Raw genomic sequence first — 21,028 nt, 5'->3', positions numbered from 1 at the left:
AGGATGATGATGGTGATGAGGACGGAGGTGAAGGGGATGCAGGTCTTGCAAGAGGGGATGGGCAGGAGGGACGTGCTGTGAGACAGCATCTGATCAACCAAATATTCTGAAGAACATGTTTTCGTACTGTCACATCGATATGGGTAGTAATGCACTGGTGTATGTTTGGAAGCACGCAATGGACCCTGTCGCCAATAAAGTACACAAACACAATGAAGATGTCCAAGCCTGTGTTTCGATCAGAAACCAGTGTATTGAGTAACGGAAAGGTGATAAAGTGCAAGTCCCCAAACATCCCCCCAGCCCCCACAACAGACCCATAACACCCTTCCCCCACAACAGACCCATAACACCCTTCCCCCACAACAGACCCATAACATCCTTTACCGTCACCCCCCACCCGTCCCTCATGTGTCTGCCATGTTTGCGTTGGCCCATGCACGCAGAGGAATCTCCATTGACCCCTATTTGCCATTGTCTGTAGCAGCATTTGGAGGATGGGCAGACGTGCGCTTGGCGGTGCGTGTTGAGCGCCGGAGGGGGCTTGTCTGTCTAGAGCCGGTAGATGACGATGGGGCAGACTGGCCTTGTGTTAAGCGGAAACCTGTGCAGTTCCCTCTGGGACCACTTCAAAAGGCTTAGGACTACAGGTGTTTGGCAGTAAACCCACTTGGTAGCAGTCTGTACCACACAGATTCACTTGGTAGCTGTGGCTGAGCAGTCAGACTTCCCTCAAGAAGAGTCAAGCAGTATGTGGAGTATACAATATAGGGCAATTCTTCACCGTAAGACAAGCAAACACGCAACGAGGCTCAGTGTAAAGATATTAAGGTATTTATTTATAACGAAACATCTATCGAAAACACTATGGCACTATGACGGCAAACAAGTCAAATACAATTACTCTACGAAGAAGAAACGGTCAATCCCCCTAACAATATTTCGACAGGTCTAGGTTCTACCGGCACCACTTATTTGCAGACAGAGGTGTATGCCTCAACCTAGATGACACTCTAATATTAGTTAGGACGGGAGAGAAAAATAAGCAGGTTACGAAATCAACACAGTTCAATACTTCACGGAAAAATGCAAGGCAAGTAGGCAAGAACCACAATAGATCATAAAGTTCAGAGGCCAGGCCCACTCGGGGAGAGGCAAGGCGATATGTCCCAAAAAGTCTGTAAGTGGAAATGCGTTCGAGTCTTTGTAGCAAATTGTTATCGGCAGATTGAACCAGTTCAGAACAATACGTGAGAAAGCTTGGAGGCGACCCAAAGGAGAGGATTAAGACACCTCACTCGAACCGATCGAAAGGGAAGCCAGGCGGACACGGTACCTTGTTTGTGGAGAGACCGCTCCGGCGGGGGCGGTTGTTCCTGGTGGTGGATGCACGTCGGGTCTTTGCCAAGAGTAGAGATCTCGTCGTCGAAGAAAAGTGAAGTCCGGTGCACCACCAGGGAAGAGACCAGCCGCGGAGTGCTCTGTCACAAGGCACCACCTTTTGGTCGCGGTACAGGGGTAGTGGCTATCCGGTTGCCGAGGTGCTCTGCACGGGCAATTCGACCACTGCGTCCTGAGGCGAAGAAAAAGCAAAGGGGACTGGTTGTTCCCACCAGTCAGGGGAAGAGACTCTCTGGCAGGGAGATCTCCTCTGTCGTCGGGAAGTGGTGAGTCGGTTCCGCAGGGCTCCACCGGAGGTGTCATCGTTGCAGGTCCGCTCAGCTTTACCCTCGTCGGATTCTTAGGTCCTGTGGCGACTTCTGAAGATCCAGTCCCAAAAGCCCTGCTTTTATGCAGAAAACCCCCATTCATTCAGCCTAGCTGTCAATCAACACATGCTAAGTGGTGAGCGGGAAGGCTCACCACTTGGGCCAATCACACCAGAGTGCGACCGGAGTTGGCAAGGCAACTCGGTCCAGGGTGCCTAAAACCCCTCCCACACCCCAGTGGTAACCCAGACAGAATGGCACCACTTTGGAGGGTCTCTGTACAGAGGCCCGCCAAAAGTGGAACAAAGGGCTCAACCTTTGGTTTAGGAGTCACAGAGACGAACACAGACGCCATTTTACAAACCGAGTTCTGGCAGAAAATACCATCCGATAAACTTATTTAAGATAAGTAGACCGGTGGTACGTTAGAGATTAATGAGAAACAGTATCAATCTCTAACAATGGGACGAATCCCATAGGGTTATGTTCGGGGTCGGACATAACAAGTAGTTTCCACTGCCACCAGCCAAAACTCGACGAGAGGGGACGGGACAGTGCCCCCTCGAATAACAGATCCAGGAGTAATCGAATTACCCCTACTAGTACATCCACAATAAGATGGTTTGTACTAGTTCTGTTAGTAAATTGAGGTCTATTAAAGCCAATGGTGACTTTACATGCCCGGGGAAACAGTAGTCAGTCCCCGGGTATGGAGTCTATGATGGAGGTCCGCTAGGACGCCCCAGTGTTACGGCACATAGGGTGCGGTGTAACACACATAGAAAAACATATGAGACCCTATGGAGTAAAAGACCCCATAGCCCATAGAACACATTGACATTCAAAGGAATTACACACATTCATGTCCAAGAGTGGGAGGAAAAGAGTCTCACTCTTGGCAGGATGGAAAAAAACAAACTCCAGAAATCCAGCAAAGCTGCTGGGGGACTCACTATGTTAGGAAATTCAGCCTAAACAGAGAATTCTCCCTAACACCTGGTTGTGAGAAGTGGCGGTCCATTGTGTCGGCCATGCGAGGAGGACCACCCTGAGCCTGGATATCTCGTTACACAGCCTGTCAGTGTTTGCGTCCATCCTCTCAGTGGAGTGCTTCGCCGTCTCCACAATATTCTCCCTGAGATGGGCAGCCTCCTCAACATGCTGGCCAACCAGCACAGTCAGTTCGTGTTGACGCTGCAGGATGGTGGTCAGTTGGAGGGCAGTGCTGGGTGATGGTGTACTGGATGCTGTGCCCTCAAATGCATCCACTGCAGCAGGTGAAGCCACCATGGGGGACATAATGGCTGGATTGTTGTCCTCAACAGTCACATCAGACCCAGGTGTCTGGAATTGTGCTGGCTCTGGAGTTCTAGGGGGACTTGGGGTGTGCATCTCCATTGGCCCAACTAGGGTGTCCTCAGGATCAGATAGGGGGGCAGTGGCGGCTGCCTCACTAGCGGAGCTTGCTGCAGCTGATGGTGGGCCCTCGGTGGCTGGTATTGGTGCCTGTGGGTTCACCTCCGGTGGTGGGGCTGCAGTTTGTGGTGCAGCTACTTCTGCCCTGGCAGTGGCACTCCTACGATATTTCCCACTCATCAGGTGTGACCTTCCCCCCCTTACCCCTGGATGTTGTGGGGGTGTCCTCCGAGTCCTGTGCCCTTGGCCTCTTACTCGTAGCTTGTGCCTGGGATGCATTAGCGGCATCCTCACCATATGTATGTGAGCCTGTCAGGGACAAGAAGGGGGATGGCATTGGTTGTGTTTCAATATACTTAATGCAGATTACATAAATGATGCAGTTTTGGCCATTGGGACTTAGTAGTTGTGGATGCAGGTGATGTGCCAGTTCAGTGCCTCATCCATGCATGGTTGTGTTTGGAACTTGTATCTGGTGATGTGTGCATGTGTGTGTGTTTGGGTCTGACACTGACATGGTGAGGGATGGAGGCATGTGTGGATGTGTGTCCATGCATGAGGGGAGTCTGTGCTCACATATGGGGGAACAGTACATTCACATCACATCCTGTCATGTGTACACTCACCTCCATCCGAAGTGGTACCCAAGCCGTGCTCCATGGTGCCTACTCCCTCAATGGATTCCACAGCAATCAGGTTTCCACAGGTCACCTCCCATTCTTTTAGTCTGATAGGTGAACCAGCTCCACCTGCACTGGCAATGCGGTGGTTTTCCGCAAGGATGCCCCTCACCCGCAGTCTGTCGTCCCACCTCTTCCTGCACTCGCGCACCGTGCGGGTGCTGGTGCTCACTGCACTGACTTTGACTGCAACTTGAACCCAGATGGCTTTTTTTTGGAGTAGTGTTGGCCGCCGCATGTCATTTGCCAAAACAACCTCTGCTTTCTCAGCCAGGGTCTGTGTCAGCATATTCAATTCCTCTGCTGTAAATTTCTCCTTGCGCTGCCTGTCAGTACTTTTTTTTTAATGCCTTGGGCATGATGCAGGTGTCCCGGATGATTTTGAACTGCAAACACCTCAAAACGGGTCCAGGGGGCAGAGGATGGCAATGGATTGTGTTTTTAAAGATGGCCGCCGTGCTCTTTTCCCGTTCCTGTGCGATGACGCTATTTCTGGTTCCGCAATTTAACGGTCACCACTATTTGCGGTGACCGCTATTTGCATGCAGCAGGAGGGCGGAGGTGCAATCTGCACTTTCGTCGAGGGCGGTAGGTGAGCGATGGCCCGAAAGGGTCCGTCGGAAAGAGCGCTGCTCGGCAGCTCCCCCGCTGACTCGGAGTCGCCCTCTGCCGTAGACTCCCAGGCACCTCGGAGGCAGCCGGGCCTAGCGTGCGTTTGCATGAAAGACCAGCAGCCCCGGGTCCGTTTTTGCATGGCTCTGCCCCCACATCTCCAGCAGCCTCGGTGCCAGGGCCCAAAGTCACCCCGAGCTGCCTGGGGGGGGGCAGGCTCCTCCGAGCGCCCACCTTAGATAAGGCTTGGCCGTTCGGGGCCGGCAGGGGCGAGGAAGGAAGCAGGGCAAGGACAGTGTCCCCCATGCTCTCCTCCTCCGGCTGGCTGGCGGCTCCCCTGAAAAAGGAGCCAAACGGCAGACTTTTTTCCTTCCGACAACTTGCTCCAAGACACGGAATGTTCAACAGGACATCTAAACAAAAAAGAAGGAAGAAAGGGAAAAAAAAAATAAATAAAAAAAATAATTTGCATAAGTACAGATATATTTTGCCGTGTGTGCTCTTCTTTTTCAAGAATCGCCCAAGTCTTTCTTTTTGACAGCTTTGTTTTCCCCGAGTGGGGAAGTGCACCAGTCCTGGAGGTACTGCAATACCAGGTTGATGCGTGGAGTGGACAGAGCAAGCTCCCATTCCATCTCCCTGTTCCAAAAATCAATTTAATATATGGTCCCCAGATAGAGGACGTATCAGATATTAAACTGATAAGAACGGATTTTTTCTTTTTGACCGGTCTCCACATCTCCCCTTACAACCGTCCCTTTCCTCCAGCAAGGTAGTTTATACTACTTGCAACTATACGCCAATTAGTTCTCCAATTAAAAGTTTGTCACGAATTAAAATAGAATTTGGTTAAAAAACTGTCAAAAGAAAGACTTTGAGCTAAAGCTCTCCCTAACCCAGATTGGTTAAACAGTTAGCGTTCGCCAGTTGTCTTGTTGCCAAATCTTTTGTGCCTCTTGTTTACCCTTGTCTTTGGCCTCAAGACAGTAATATGTGTATAAATAACACAACGCTAACTTAACACACTCCTCTGGAGTTATGTTTTTGTGCTATAGCACTAGTAGTGATCTAGCTTTCCACAAGGCTTCTTTTGTTGCAGATGTGATTTGATAGAAAAGGATTTTTTCTTGTTTCCCTCCTCCCTCCCTCCTGTATCCCTGTCAAAATCGATTTGAAAGTTAAGGTCTGCTCTCCTGTGAGAGCGAAAGTCAGAATTTCAAGTTTTGCCCACACTTGTTTGGCAAACGCGCAATTCCAAACGAAATGTAGTGTTGATTCGTCTTGCATACATTGTTCTCTAGGGCATGTTGCTGTTTTGGCAAGTTTTCTCCTGTGCATGAAGGATTTCAAAGGCAGTGCGTTTGTTAGTAGCTGCCAGTTTATGTCTCTCTGGGTGTTCGTTACTTTTGCTTTCGCAAAGGTTTTCCAAACTTTGTCTAGTTTGTTTCCCGCTAGGTTGCCCACTGGTTCCGGGGTTTCATTTAGTCTTTTTTGTTTTAGCATGTCTCTGGGTTCCACCCATATTTTTTTTTAAAGTTCTTGATCTTCCACTGTTGGCAGGAAATTGCCGATGCTTTTGTAGAAAAAAGGTGTTTCCATTGCTTTTGGTAGTGTATTACTTCTCGGTATTATCTTGTGCTTTTCCAATATGTTCGCTATTGCGTACCTTATGAACGGCGCTGCCATCGATGCTGCGTGCTTCAGCGTGTTTAAGCAAAACCCTACATAGTGTCCTGTAAGGAAGTCTTGTATTTCTGGTACACCCCTTCCTCCTCTCTCCTTTATTTTATACATAGTCTTTCTTGCGACGCGGTCCATCTTTGAGTTCCATAAGAAGTAGAACATCAGTCTTTGTATTTTTCGCACCTGCTTAATTTTTGGTGGGAAGATCAGTGCCAAAAACAGCAACAATGGGAGGATGACTGCTTTCATGAGCAGCACCTTCCCTTCTATCGTTAGCTGTCTCAAAGCCCAGAAATTGATTTTTTTCTCTATTTTCTGCGTTGTGCTTTCCCATTGTTTTGTCCCGTCCATCTGTTTGTCAAACAGCAGTCCCAGTATCTTCAAACTGTCTTCTGTTTTGTTTACAGGGCATGGTGTGAGATTGTTCCATGTTCCTATCGTTAGTAATTGGCACTTATGTTTGTTCAGTTTGAATCCTGCCGCTTTGCAAAAAAGTTCAGTCTGTGTCACGACCTGGTTCACAGATTTGGCGTCTTTGCACAAAGCTGTTATGTCGTCCATGTACCCTATGGTTTTTACTTGCTCTGGGGTCCCCGGCACTGGGGCTCCTGCTATCTCTTTGTGACCTCAGTCCGATATGTAAGGGTTCTACCACACAGATGTACAGAAGTGCTGATAACGGACATCCCTGCCTAACCCCTGATAATATTGGAATTTGTTCAGTCAACTCCCCGTTGATGCAGACTTGACTATAGACTCCAGCGTTATAGCGTGGAGATGTGTGTTAGAAAGGGTTTTGGGCAACCCATTTTCTCCATTATCTTCAACATAAATGGGTGAGAGACTGTCGTATGCCTTTTCAAAATCTAGGCTTAGAACCCCCAAAGGCGTTCCTCGATCTTTTGCTGATTGTATCGAGTCTCGAACGATCAGTAGGCTTTCATGTATGCATCTGCCCGGGACAGCGCACGTCTGGTCTGGATGTACTAAGTGCCCGATTACTGCTCTTAATCTGTTGGCAATAACTTTTGCTAATATTTTGTAATCTGCATTTAGCAATGTTATCGGTCTCCAGTTTTTGAGGTCATCTCTCTCTCCCTTTTGCTTGTACAAGAGGGCAATCGTACCTTCCCTCAGGGTCTGTGGCATGCTGCCCTTCTCCGCCATCTCCTCGTATAGCGCGAGCAAGTCGGCCCGATCTGGTCCCAGAGTTCGGTGTAGAGTTCCACTGGGAGCCCGTCACAGCCCGGGGTCTTGCCGCGTTTGAAGGAGGTGGCCGCCTGGTGCAGCTCCCCTAGCGTGAAGGGTGCGTTCAGGCCCTCTTTCCTCCGGTCCCAGTGTCCTCGAGATCCCAGCCAGAAACCTGTCTGCCTGGGCTCCCTCCGACGCCTTAGGCGAGAAGAGGCTGCTGTAGAAGTCCGTGACGACCTTCATCACCAGTTCTTTCTCGTCTTGGAGGTTTCCCTCTGGGTCCCGTAGTTCCAGTAGGGGTGTGGTAGTGGAGTGTAGCTTCTTGAAGAAAAATGCGTTGCATTTTTCGTCCTTCTCAAGTCGCTCGACCCTGGAACGGAACATGACTTTCCTAGCTTCCGCCTGGAAGTGGTTTTCCAGACCTCTCCTGGTTTCCTCTAGGTCGTCTTGCACGTCCCAGCCTCTGAGCTCGAGGTCGAACAGTCCCTGCAACCGCGATTGCAGGGCCCTGAATGTCCTCTTCTTTTCCCGTGCCGCAGCCCTGCTGACACCCTGGAAGAAGCTCCGGACCTGGGTCTTGACCCACTCCCACCACTCCCCCGTGGATTGAAAGCAGTCCTTCATGCTCCTCCACTCTGCGTATGCTAACCTGAGGTTTGCCTTAGCCTCTTCGCTTTCCAGCAGCGTGCAGTTCAGCTTCCAGGATCCCGGCCCGGCTGGGAACTTCCCCGAAAGTTCCCCTGTGAAGCTGATTGCTCTGTGGTCGGTGAAGTGTACGGCAACCATGGAGCTTTGTACCGGCTTTACCGTCTGGGAGGTGAAGACGAAGTCGATCCTGGAGCGCACAGAGCCATCGGGCCTACTCCAGGAGTAGTTCCTGGCGTTCGCCCCCATGCCCCCGATGACATCCCTCAGGGAGGACTCCCCGACAATCTCCCAGAGCAGCCGGGACGTTGCGTCCATTCCTGCAGAGCCGGGGCCCGTGCGTCCGCCCTCCTCTATGGTGCAGTTGAAGTCACCCCCCATCAGGATGGTCCTGGAGGTAACGAGCAGCGGTCTCAGGTTTTCGAAGACTTCTAACCGTTCATTCTTGGTCGGGGGGCATACACATTGATCAGCCGTACGGGTTCTCCTGCCCATGAGCCGTCGATGGACAGCACTCTGCCGTTCACCTGCTCTGTTACTGATTAAGCTGTGAAGTGCCTTCCCCTTACAAGGATGGCCACTCCTGAGGATTTGCAGTCGTTCCCTCCTGACCAGAAGGACGGCCCGTGACTCCACTCCTCCTCGAGTTGTTTGTACGAGCGGTCATACGGTATTCCACATTCCTGGGCGAAGCACACATCGCAGTTCTGGGCTGCCAGATAGCTCATTGTGCCTGCCCTTCGGGTCCTGTCCTTCAAGCTTCTGACATTCAAGGTGAGCAGTGATATGGCCATCTTGCAATGCGTAAGATACGGGTTCTGGTTTCTCTGAGGGGTTGTTCTTGTTCGGATCTTGGATCAGTCCTGCTCCGAAAGCCCCTCCCCCTCGAGTTCCATTCCGTCTGAGTCCGAGTCCGTGCCCGGCCCCTCCTTGTCCTTGTCCGTATTCCCGCTGCTCGGGCCTTCCAGGCTTTGCAGCATTTCTATTGTCCTTAGTCGTTGGTGCAGGAGCGCGATCTCGCTGAGGGGTGTGCTGTCGTCCTCCTCCTCGGAGTCCGAGCTGGGGATCACCACCTCTTCTCTTGCTCTTGCGTTGTTTCCTTTGAGGAGGTCTACCCTGGCTTGCAGGGCCATCCTTCTCATGGCCCGGGAGAGTCGCACGGGGCTCTCCTTCCCGCTTTCCTCGTCAGCTTGTTCTGACGCAGCTTCGCAGTCGGACCTGCTTCTGCTCCTGAGTCTGCCAGACCCATCCTTTTCCTGCTTCCCTTTTCTGTCCCTCCTTAGCTTGGACTTTCTCTTCCCTTTTGCCCGGGCGCTCCCTTGGTCTTCGGGGTCCGAGAGGTCTTCCACTTTGGAGGGGGGGGATGTATCGTGGCTGCCGTTTGGGGGGCTTGTGGTGCAGCTGCCTCTGTCGTTTCGGGTGCTGTCGGCTCCCCCTCTGCGGGTGGCCCCGTGGCTGGGGCCTGAGGAGCTGGGGTGGTGGTTCCAGCTACCTCCGGTTTTGCCGGTGTCGCGGCGACCAGGGTTGGTCCTTCCGGCTCTGTCGGTATCGTGATGACCAGGGTTGGTCCTGGGGCTGGCTCTGCCGTGCTCGGCTTTACCCGGGTCTGCGGGGTTGCCGCTTTCTCTGGGTGTGCCTTGCTCGGGTTAGCCTTTTCCTGTGCTTTCTGTGCCCGTTCTCTTTCCAGGCCCTCATTCCTGATCTCCGTCATCAGGGTCATCGGCCCGTCCGAGGCCTTTTTGCTGATGACTGTTCTCCTGTCCCTTGGCGGTGCCTTAGCCGCCTCGGTCGTTGGCCTACCGGTCGGCTGCAGCACCTTGACTGCTCCGCTTGCCGCTAGGGCGTAGGACTTGGCCGAGTACGGGCACCCGTAGTACGTGTGCCCTTGTGTGCCGCAGAAATTACACCTTTTCTGTCCCGTGCACTCGTATGTGTCGTGGTCTGTCCCCCTGCATTTCCAGCAGAATGGCTGGGGGCATGCGTTGGCTTTGTGTCCCTCGCCATTGCATTTCCTGCAGGTGAAGGGTTGTCCCTGGTACCTTATCCTCCCTTCATCTGCTCCGAGGTAGAACACCGATGGCAGGTGCTTTAGGTCATCTCGACCTCCGAAGCCCTGTTCGAGTTCTAGCGTGGCCCTCCATGAGGTGTTCCAAACCCCATTGGCGTCCCTGATTTTGGTGGGCCCATCCTTGATGGTGCCATACCGCTTCAGCAGGGCGCCTATGTCCGATTCTGAGACGTGCGGGTTGGTCATCTCTACCGTTATCCTTCTCTCTCGTGACTCCCGTTGCGTCTCCATCTCGAACGTGCTGTACGGGGCCTCCTTTTTCTTCCCTTGGAAAATGTCCCAATATTTCTCACAGAGGGCCTGCGAGATGAATGTTGGGAGGAAGACCCCGCATGACAGGTAGTCCTGGAAGCTTAGGACCTCGCTGGGGCTTACCCCTGCTCCCAGAACCACCTTGTCCCAGCACATCTTGCGGTCAAGCATTGCCCGCTTGCCGTCGACCTCCTTGACCTGCATCCGGATGGTCTGTTTCATCCTGTGGTTCAAGGGGTAGGGCTTTCTCGCCCAGGCCGAGCCGTTTCCCCCGGGTTTGGCCCCTGTCGCCTTGCCCTGGGGGTCTGGCTTGGCCCCTGTCGCCTTGCCGGAGGTCCCTGGCTTGTCTTTCTGCCCTGGTCCTGGGCCTCCGGCCGCTGGTTGGGTCCCACTGGTGACTGGTGACCGGTGAGGTGCCTCCTTTCCCTCCAGCTGTACTGGGGCGGCTGGGCTGTGCCTCGCTGCCGCCTTTTCCTGCTGTTGGGGGTGCCCCCGCCTGGGTCCCTGGGTCTCCTTTTCCAGCTCTTCCGGCCCCTGTTGCCGGGTTTCCCCCAGCCCCTGCCGTTGGGATTCCCCTGGGCAGGGGGGTCGGGGTGTTCCCAGCCCCTGTCGCTGGTTTTCGCCCGGCCCCTGTCGCCGGGTCCACCCCGCTGGGTGTCTCTGCTGCTAGCGCCGGCCCCACTTCCATGGAGTCCTCGTGGGGGCATTGTCCCCCTTGGACCAGCGCTTCGCCTTGCTGCCCTGAGCTCTCTGCCATGTCTAGGATGGCCCCTGCTCGATTTTGCCTTTCCAGCTCCCCTGAAAAAGGAGCCGAGCGCCCACCTTAGATAAGGCTTGGCCGTTCGTGGCCGGCAGGGGCGAGGAAGGAAGGAAGCAGGGCAAGGACAGTGTCCCCCATGCTCTCCTCCTCCGGCTGGCTGGCTGGCTGGCTCCCCTGAAAAAGGAGCCAAACGGCAGACTTTTTTCCTTCCGACAACTTGCTCCAAGACACGGAATGTTCAACAGGACATCTAAACAAAAAAGAAGGAAAAAAAAAAAAATGATTTGCATAAGTACAGATATATTTTGCTATATTTTGCCGTGTGTGCTCTTCTTTTTCAAGAATCGCCCAAGTCTTTCTTTTTGACAGCTTTGTTTTCCCCGAGTGGGGAAGTGCACCAGTCCTGGAGGTACTGCAATACCAGGTTGATGCGTGGAGTGGACAGAGCAAGCTCCCATTCCATCTCCCTGTTCCAAAAATCAATTTAATATATGGTCCCCAGATAGAGGACGTATCAGATATTAAACTGATAAGAACAGATTTTTTTTTTTTTTTTGAACGGTCTCCACATCTCCCCTTACAACCGTCCCATTCCTCCAGCGAATTGAAAAAATCCAATCCGCGACTATACGCCAATTAAAAAATTTTTCGAATTAAACTTGAATTTGGATAAAAAACTTGCTGTCAAAAAGAAGAATAATAGTGAGTGAGTACTCACTCTATCCAGGATTATTTATGTGGTGAGAGTCCTCCACTTGTCCTGTTGCCAATAATCGTCAGCTGTGTTTTTATCAGATTTCTTGGCATCAACACAAAAGTATGTGTACAAGTGACACAGCATCAGTTGCACACATTCTTGAGGGCTTATCTCTTTATGCTGGAGTACAACCAGGCATCTTGCTTTCCACAGGGCTTGTTTCGTGGAAGCAGTGATTTTATAAAAGCGCGCTGCATTTTCTTTCCCTCCACCCCCTCCAATCCCTGTGAGGACTTGATCAAAGGATACATGATGATGTTTGGTTAGTGCGGCCAACAGTGGCTTTACCAGAACCCAAACTTGTGCCGCAAAAAGACAGTTCCATATGAAATGTAGAGTAGTCTCTTCATGTTTACATCTGTTCCTGGGACATTCTGCCGATACTGCCAGTCTTCTTCTGTGCATGAATGCCTTTAAGGGGAGTGCATTGTGTAATGCAAGCCAGGCAATGTCTTTTTGTTCATTTGTGATGTTTGATTTGGATAACAAATTCCAAGTTTTCTCTAAGTGGTCTCCAGAAAGGTTTGCCACTGGCTCTGGTGTTTCGGTTTCTGCCATGTCTTGTAAAATCCATTTAGGGTATAAAATGTGTTGTTTCGAACTTTCCAGATGTTGCATTTTTGGTAGAAAACTTTTGAACCTTTGATATGCTTTCGGTGGGTCTAGAGCTCTTGGGCTGATGTTTGTGGATTGTATATATTTATACTTGTGCAGGAGGCGGCTGATGGCATATTTGATATAGACTGCTGCCTTCGACTGCGAGTGCTTCAACGTATTGATGCAGAAACATATATAGTGTACTGGCAGGACGATGTGCAGATTAGGAATGTCTCTTCCTCCGTTAGTTTGTTTCTTGTACAGAATGTCTCTACGTAGGCGATCAATTTTGGAGTTCCATATGAATGTGAAAAACGGTGCTTGTAGTTTTTTTGTTTGTGTATTTGTTGGTGGAAATACTATAGCCACAAATAGTATTATGGGCATTAAAACTGCTTTGATAAGTAGTAGTTTTCCTTCAATGGTGAGTTGTCTTATTTTCCAAAAGATGATTTTGTTTTCTATTTTCTCTATTACTTTGCTCCACGCTAGTGTTCCTGGTTGTTTTGTTTGGAAGTGAATACCTAGTACTTTAATTGTGTCTGACACTTTTGTCACTTCGCATTTTGCTAGGTTGTCCCATATGCCTATGGTTAGCAGGTTGCTTTTCCCTTTGTTTATTTTGAAGCCTGCCGCCTTGCAAAAATCTTCTGTATGTTTGATGGTCTTGTTGATGGATTGTGCGTTCGTACAGAGCACTGTAACGTCATCCATGTACCCCATACATTTAGCTTGTTCATTTGGAAGTCCTGGTATGAACGCTCCTTGTATGTTTGAATCATTTCTGATTTGTCTGTGTAAGGGCTCGATTGCACAGATGTATAGGATGGCTGAGAGGGGACATCCTTGTCTTACCCCTGACAGTATAGCGATTTTTCCGGAGAGGTGTCCATTGACTCGTATTTGGCTGAATGCATTCTGGTATAAGGTCGATATGTGTTCGATGAGTTTTTGTGGACATCCCATTTTTGATAATATTCTTTTAATGAAAGTATGTGACACTCTGTCATATGCTTTTTCAAAATCCAAGGACATGACTCCTAGGGATGTTTTCCTCTGTATTGTGTGATCGATGGAGTCTCTAATGGTTACAAGACTTTCATGTATGCGTCTGTGTGGGACAGCGCATGTTTGGTCTTCTTGAATGAGTGTCGAAATGACTGTTTTCATTCGATTAGCGACCACTTTGGCTAATATTTTATAATCTACATTCAGCAGGGAGATAGGCCTCCAATTTTTGATGTCCTCCTTGCAGCCTTTCTTATGTAGTAGCGTGATAATGCTTTGCGTCATAGTAGTTGGTAATAAATGGTTGTCCAAGCTTTCTTTGTACACTTTGAGAAGTTGAGGACTAACTTCGTTCCAGAAAGCGATGTACCATTCTGCTGGTAATCCGTCGCTGCCTGGTGTTTTATTTTTTGATAGTTGTTTGGTGGCTTCAAAAATCTCTAATGGAGATAATTGATCCTGAAGTCTCTTTTTTTGGTCTATCGAAAGGTTGTCCTGGATTAACGATTCAAAATGCCGTATTTGTTTTTCATCCAGCTCTTTTGGGGTGTATAAATCTTGGTAGAATTGTTCCGCTACTTGTTCTATACCACGTTGGGATGTTTGTCTTATGCCATCCTTGTCTATGAAAGCTTTCGGTATGAGTTTGACTGTGTTTGTTTTTTTGAAGAAAAAACGAGAGCATTTTTCATTTTCCTCGTAGTCCTTGACTTTAGAGTTAAAAATTATCGTTTTGCATTTGTCTGTTAGCCATTTCTGGATCTTCTCTTGCGTATTAACTTTCTCTTGCTTGACGTCCACACCCATGTCTTGTAATTGATGAAGGGTTTGTAAACATCCCACCAAGAGTCTATAGTCTTCGTTTTTTCTGTATGCTTTGTTCTTCCCTTCCTTGATGAAGAAATATTTGGTTTTCTTTTTGGTGTCTTCCCACCAGTCAGAAATACTTTGTGATTGGCTTTTATTTTTGATCCACTGTTGTAGTGTCGTTTTGTAGCGTTCGACAATATCTTTATCTTCAAGTAGTGTTATGTTTAACGACCATGTGTTTTGTGTTTTTGGTGGGTAGTCCGCTTTAGTTAAATGTGATACAATGATTTTGTGATCTGAAAATAAGTTCACAAGAGTTTCGGTAGTATGTATTCCGAAATGTTTTGTGGTGAAAATAAAGTCTATTCGAGATTCAGTTTGTCCTGTGGCATCTCTCCATGTCATCATGGAGCCGGGTGGATTTTTGGCAGCATGAGTGTCTTTTAGTTGGCAATCTTCTAAGATTTCTTGTAGTTTTTTGGAAGATGTATCTAGTTGTTGTGCTTTTTGCTGATTAGTTTTTGATTTCCGATCAGCCTGGTGCAAAATGCAGTTGAAATCTCCTGCAATTATGGTGGGTACTGTGCCGACTAAAAAGATTTTTAGTGTTTCAAAGGTCTTGATTCGATCTTTCTTGATGGCATCAGCGTATACGCTGAAAAGTCTATGTTTCGTTTCTTGAAAAAGAAAATCAATTTGTAAAATTCTCCCAGGTATAATTTCTTTGTTGGATTGTATGTGAATGTTTTGCGCCTTGCACAAGACTGCAGTACCCGCGTTCTTGTTGGCTGTACTTCCCGACCATAGAGATGGACCCATCGTCCAGTCTTTTTGCCATTTTGTTAGTGTGGGTTCCCATTGTAATCCACACTCTTGTAGACAGATGATGTCCGCAGTTAATGTTGCTAAGAATGCCAACAATGTTGTTCTTTTTACAACGTCATTTATGCCTCTTACGTTAAAAGTAATGATTTTTAAAGTATCCATGATGGTTATTATTTAGGTGTTAACTTGTGTTGTCTGACCAAAGATCTACTCCGGTCTGATTTGGTTCTTTTGCGTTGTTTTTTCAGTCCTCTTTGAGATGAGTTTGTGTCTTCATCTTCCGATTCTGTTGAAGAATCTGAGAGTACTCTGCTTCTTTCCTGGCTTGGTGTGTCCATTGGGTCCAGTACATCACACTGCAGCACATCGAATAAATTTGATGTGCATGTTTCAATCATGGGTGATGGTTGAGTAACTTCCATAGGGGACTCAACTTTATCATTTCTATTTTTTAGTTTCTTGTGCACAATGTTGGTCCATGCTGCTTGAGCATCATTGTTTGTTTTGCACACTTGCAGAAGAGTTGCTCTATCTCTCTCTGCTGTTGCTTTCTGAGGGGTTGTGGGAATTTTGGAGGTAGTTGGTAGTTGTGAAGGGGGTGTTTCTGTTATTGGGCTCTGTGAAGGTTTCTTATTTGTTTGTTTATTATTTTCTTTGCTTAGATATTTTTGATATATTTTTTTGTTTAGCAGTTTTTAGGCTGCCTACTGTTGGCGAGACATGATTTCCACTTTCCTGCTCTGTGTTGGAAATATCAATTTTTTCCATTTCTTGGTCAGAAAAGGTGGTGTTCTCTTTTTCGCCACTAGGGGGCAGATGCATAGGATTCTCAGTTACTCCTGCTGCCTCCCCCACGACTGGTATATCTGCGGGATTGCCTATGCCACTTAGGGTGTTTGTTTCGGTATTGCTAGGTATTATGGGTAAAACGGTAGAATTTGCATAATTAGATGCAAAATTCATGCACTGCTCTGTTTGCTAGTTGTGTTCTTCTTGCGGCTTTGCGGTTTCATCTTTTGATGTAGGTCCTTTAGGCCATCTGTTTAATATCTCTTTTGTTTTAAGTAGCGCTTCGTGTTTTTGAAGTTCTTTCTCAATGTCTTCTGGGGATTTTCTGGAAGTTGCACTAACCTTGTCGGGAGTGCTTGTGGAAGGGGTGTTATCAGTGAAGACATCTGAAATTATCTTCGCAGCCCCAGCTGCTTTTTGTGCATAAGTCTGGGGAAAAATGGGACACTCAGTAGTGGAATGGCCCTCTTGATTGCAATTTCTGCATCGATATGGCTGGTCACTTTGCGCTTCTTTGTGGTCCTTTTTGCCGCAATTTCTGCATTTGTCTTTGGGACAATTTTGCTTAACATGGCCAAAATTGTGACACAAACGGCAGAACATTGGCTGGTTTGGATAATACAAATATCCATTCTGTTCATTAATATTGAACACACTAGGAGGATGGCATAATCCTCCAATTCCAGAAGGGTTCTTTTTTAAAGTTACATTGAATCTTCTATTTCCATTAAAAATGCCAAATTGGTTTTTTAGCTCATGGCCACCTCTAATCTTGTCACAATATGTGAGAAGCCAGTTGGCTATTTTGTCTGCAGAGACAAATGGATTGTACATGTGTACAGTGATCGGTATTTCTTGTCTTATGTGGCAAAGTTCAATCTCCACACCTTTCAGGGTCTCATTACTAGCAATCTTCTCAATCTTATAGTTTTCATGGGTGGTGATGCATGCAGTTTCTTCAGCGAAGGTGATGTCATATGTGTGTGCATTCTTGTGTTCCTGCATGCAGTATATTTTGTCTTTCTCAATCTTCAATGTTCCAAATAAGATATTTGTAACTACATAATAAATGTCTTTTTCAGATTGCGCCTCTGGTAAGATAGTTATTCTTATAGAATTGCGCAACTGTGTTGCAGGTGGTATGATTTTTGCTGCCTGAGCCATTATATAAGAGAGATGTGTATTCCCCCCTTATGGTTCCGAAAGGAGTATTGTTGAATCAAAAATAATAAACCTGTGGAAGGAAAAGATTCGGGTCTATTTTTCCAGTCCGCTTCGGGGTCAGGCCTCTAGGCGGACTGCATACGGCTGCCCACCTCGCGGCGCGGGGGTGTGCTGGGCTCTCTGTTGTGCAGTAGAGAGCTTAAGTCATCATAGAAGCGATGCCCCGAAAGGGTCCGTCGGAAAGAGCGCTGCTCGGCAGCTCCCCCGCTGACTCGGAGTCGCCCTCTGCCGTAGACTCCCAGGCACCTCGGAGGCGACCGGGCCTAGCGTGCGTTTGCATGAAAGACCAGCAGCCCCGGGTCCGTTTTTGCATGGCTCCGCCCCCACATCTCCAGCAGCCTCGCTGCCAGGGCCCAAAGTCACCCCGAGCTGCCCGGGGGGCAGGCTCCTCCGAGCGCCCACCTTAGATAAGGCTTGGCCGTTCGTGGCCGGCAGGGGCGAGGAAGGAAGGAAGGAAGGAAGCAGGGCAAGGACAGTGTCCCCCATGCTATCCTCCTCCGGCTGGCTGGCTGGCTGGCTGGCTGGCTCCCCTGAAAAAGGAGCCAAACGGCAGACTTTTTTCCTTCCGACAACTTGCTCCAAGACACGGAATGTTCAACAGGACATCTAAACAAAAAAGAAGGAAAAAAAAAAAAAAATTATTTGCACAAGTACAGATATATTTTGCTATATTTTGCCGTGTGCTCTTCTTTTTCAAGAATCGCCCAAGTCTTTCTTTTTGACAGCTTTGTTTTCCCCGAGTGGGGAAGTGCACCAGTCCTGGAGGTACTGCAATACCAGGTTGATGCGTGGAGTGGACAGAGCAAGCTCCCATTCCATCTCCCTGTTCCAAAAATCAATTTAAGATATGGTCCCCAGATAGAGGACGTATCGGATATTAAACTGATAAGAACAGATTTTTTTTTTTTTTGAACGGTCTCCACATCTCCCCTTACAACCGTCCCTTTCCTCCAGCAAGGTAGTTTATACTACTTGCAACTATACGCCAATTAGTTCTCCAATTAAAAGTTTGTCACGAATTAAAATAGAATTTGGTTAAAAAACTGTCAAAAGAAAGACTTTGAGCTAAAGCTCTCCCTAACCCAGATTGGTTAAACAGTTAGCGTTCGCCAGTTGTCTTGTTGCCAAATCTTTTCTGCTTCTTGTTTACCCTTGTCTTTGGCATCAAGACAGTAATATGTGTATAAATAACACAACGCTAACTTCACACACTCCTCTGGAGTTATGTTTTTGTGCTGTAGCACTAGTAGTGATCTAGCTTTCCACAAGGCTTCTTTTGCTGTAGATGTGATTTGGTAGAAAAGTATTTTTTCTTGTTTCCCTCCTCCCTCCTGTATCCCTGTCAAAATGGATTTGAAAGTTAAAGTCTGCTTTCCTGTGAGAGCGAAGGTCAGTACTTCAAGTTTTGCCGACACTTGTTTGGCAAACGCGCAATTCCAAACAAAATGTAGTGTTGATTCGTCTTGCATACATTGTTCTCTAGGGCATGTTGCTGTTGTGGCAAGTTTTCTCCTGTGCATGAAGGATTTCAAAGGCAGTGCGTTTGTTAGTAGCTGCCAGTTTATGTCTCTTTGGGTGTTCGTTATTTTTGCTTTCGCAAAGGTTTTCCAAACTTTGTCTAGTTTGTTTCCCCCTAGGTTGCCCACCGGTTCCGGGGTTTCATTTAGTCTTTTTTGTTTTAGTATGTCTCTGGGTTCCACCCATATTTTTGTTAAGAGTTCTTGATCTTCCACTGTTGGCAGGAAATTGCTGATGCTTTTATAGAAAAAAGGCGTTTCCATTGCTTTTGGTAGTGTATTACTTCTCGGTATTATCTTGTGCTTTTCCAATATGTTCGCTATTGCGTACCTTATGAAAGGCGCTGCCATCGATGCTGAGTGCTTCAGCGTGTTTAAGCAAAACCCTACATAGTGTCCTGTAAGGAAGTCTTGTATTTCTGGTACACCCCTTCCTCCTCTCTCCTTTATTTTGTACATAGTCTTTCTTGCGACGCGGTCCATCTTTGAGTTCCATAAGAAGTAGAACATCAGTCTTTGTATTTTTCGCGTCTGCTTAATTTTTGGTGGGAAGATCAGTGCCAAAAACAGCAACAGCGGTAGGATGACTGCTTTCATGAGCAGCACTTTCCCTTCTATCGTTAACTGTCTCAAAGCCCAGAAATTGATTTTTTTCTCTATTTTCTGCGTTGTGCTTTCCTATTGTTTTGTCCCGTCCATCTGTTTGTCAAACAGCAGTCCCAGTATCTTCAAACTGTCTTCTGTTTTGTTTACGGGGCATGGAGTGAGATTGTTCCATGTTCCTATCGTTAGTAGTTGGCACTTGTGTTTGTTCAGTTTGAATCCTGCCGCTTTGCAAAAAAGTTCAGTCTGTGTCACGACCTGGTTCACCGATTTGGCATCTCTGCACAAAGCTGTTACGTCGTCCATGTACCCTATGGTTTTTTCTTGCTCTGGGGTCCCTGGCACTGGGGCTCCTGCCATGTCTTTATGTGACTTCAGCCTGATATGTAAGGGTTCTACCGCACAGATGTACAGAAGTGCTGATAACGGACATCCCTGTCTAACCCCTGATAGTATTGGAATTTGTTTAGTCAACTCCCCGTTGATGCGGACTTGACTATAGACTCCAGCGTATAGCGTGGAGATGTGTGTTAGAAAGGGTTTTGGGCAACCCATTTTCTCCATTATCTTCAACATAAATGGGTGAGAGACTCTGTCGTATGCCTTTTCAAAATCTAGGCTTAGAACCCCCAAAGGTGTTCCTCGATCTTTTGCTGATTGTATCGAGTCTCGAACGATCAGCAGGCTTTCATGTATACGTCTGCCCGGGACAGCGCACGTCTGGTCTGGATGTACTAAGTGCCTGATTACTGCTCTTAATCTGTTAGCAATAATTTTTGCTAATATTTTGTAATCTGCATTTAGCAATGTTATCGGTCTCCAGTTTTTGACGTCTGCTTTGTCCCCTTTTTTGTATAGCAAAGTGATGATCCCCTGTTTCATGCTGGGGGTTAGTTCTCTAGTTTGGAAGACCACGTTCACTAGTTCTAGTACTGCCGGTCCTAGGATATCCCAGAAAGTGCTGTACCATTCGCATGGCAGACCATCACTTCCCGGTGTTTTCCCCTTTGCAGCACTCATCACCGCTTTGTGCGTTTCTTGTAACGTGAATGGCTCGACCATGTCTGCTTTTTGATCGGTACTTATGTTGTCTTGAACAGCTTTTCCGAAATCAATTGTCTGTTCTTCGTCCAACTGTTTTGGAGAATACAAGTCTGCGTAAAAGAATTGTGCTACCTCTAGCAATCCTGATACTGTGTTCCTTGTTTCCTCCCTTGAGTCTCTGAATTCAGAAGGTAAAACCTTCTGATGTTGTGCTGCTTTGAAGAAGAAACGTGTGCATTTCTCGTTCTCTTCAAATTCTTTCACCCTTGAGTTGAAGATAATAGTTTTCCCTTTATCATGCATCCATTTCTGGATTTTGTCTTTTATTTCTTCTAGGTCATCTTGGACGTCTACCCCTCTCTCCTGTAGTAAGTGTAGTGTTTGTTGTGTGCCTAACAGGTTTCTGTAGGTCTCATTCCGTTTTCTTGCTGCCGTGTGTCCGCTCTTTTTAAAGAACTCCCTGGTTCTTTCTTTAATGTCCTCCCACCACTCTCTTTTGTCTTCGTATAACATATGTTGAGATACCCAATCCTTTAGCAATGGTCTGTATTTTTTACAGATTTTTTCGTCCTGTAAGAGGTTTACATTAAGTGACCACGCATTGCGTTGTTTTGGAGTGTACTCCTTTAATGTTATTTCTGTGGTGATTAGGTGGTGGTCTGAGAACAGATTTGGTTTCACTTCGGTTTTGTTGATGCCGAAGTTTTTGGATGTGAATATAAAATCTATACGGGACTGTACCAACCCATTTTCAGCTCTATATGTTAAGGCTGTCCCCGGTATATTGCCAGATGCATGTGTATCAGTTAAGTTTAGGTCACTTATGATACTTTTGAGT

At 47.7% G+C, this 21,028-nt stretch overlaps 3 pseudogenes; all 3 read right to left on the bottom strand.

The window, feature by feature from the left end:
- Positions 1-4,976: 4,976 nt before the first annotated feature.
- LOC138460382 (U2 spliceosomal RNA) lies at positions 4,977-5,193 on the bottom strand (annotated as a pseudogene).
- Positions 5,194-11,403: 6,210 nt separating this feature from the next.
- Positions 11,404-11,581, bottom strand: LOC138460357 (U2 spliceosomal RNA; annotated as a pseudogene).
- A 6,188-nt stretch (positions 11,582-17,769) lies between these two features.
- On the bottom strand, positions 17,770-17,945 carry LOC138460394 (U2 spliceosomal RNA; annotated as a pseudogene).
- Positions 17,946-21,028: the final 3,083 nt, after the last annotated feature.

The sequence above is a fragment of the Ambystoma mexicanum genome, chromosome 4p, assembly GCF_040938575.1.
Source record: "Ambystoma mexicanum isolate Mex_15411 chromosome 4p, UKY_AmexF1_1, whole genome shotgun sequence".
Lineage (NCBI taxonomy): Eukaryota > Metazoa > Chordata > Amphibia > Caudata > Ambystomatidae > Ambystoma > Ambystoma mexicanum.
This window is presented reverse-complemented; position numbering and strand designations above follow the sequence as displayed.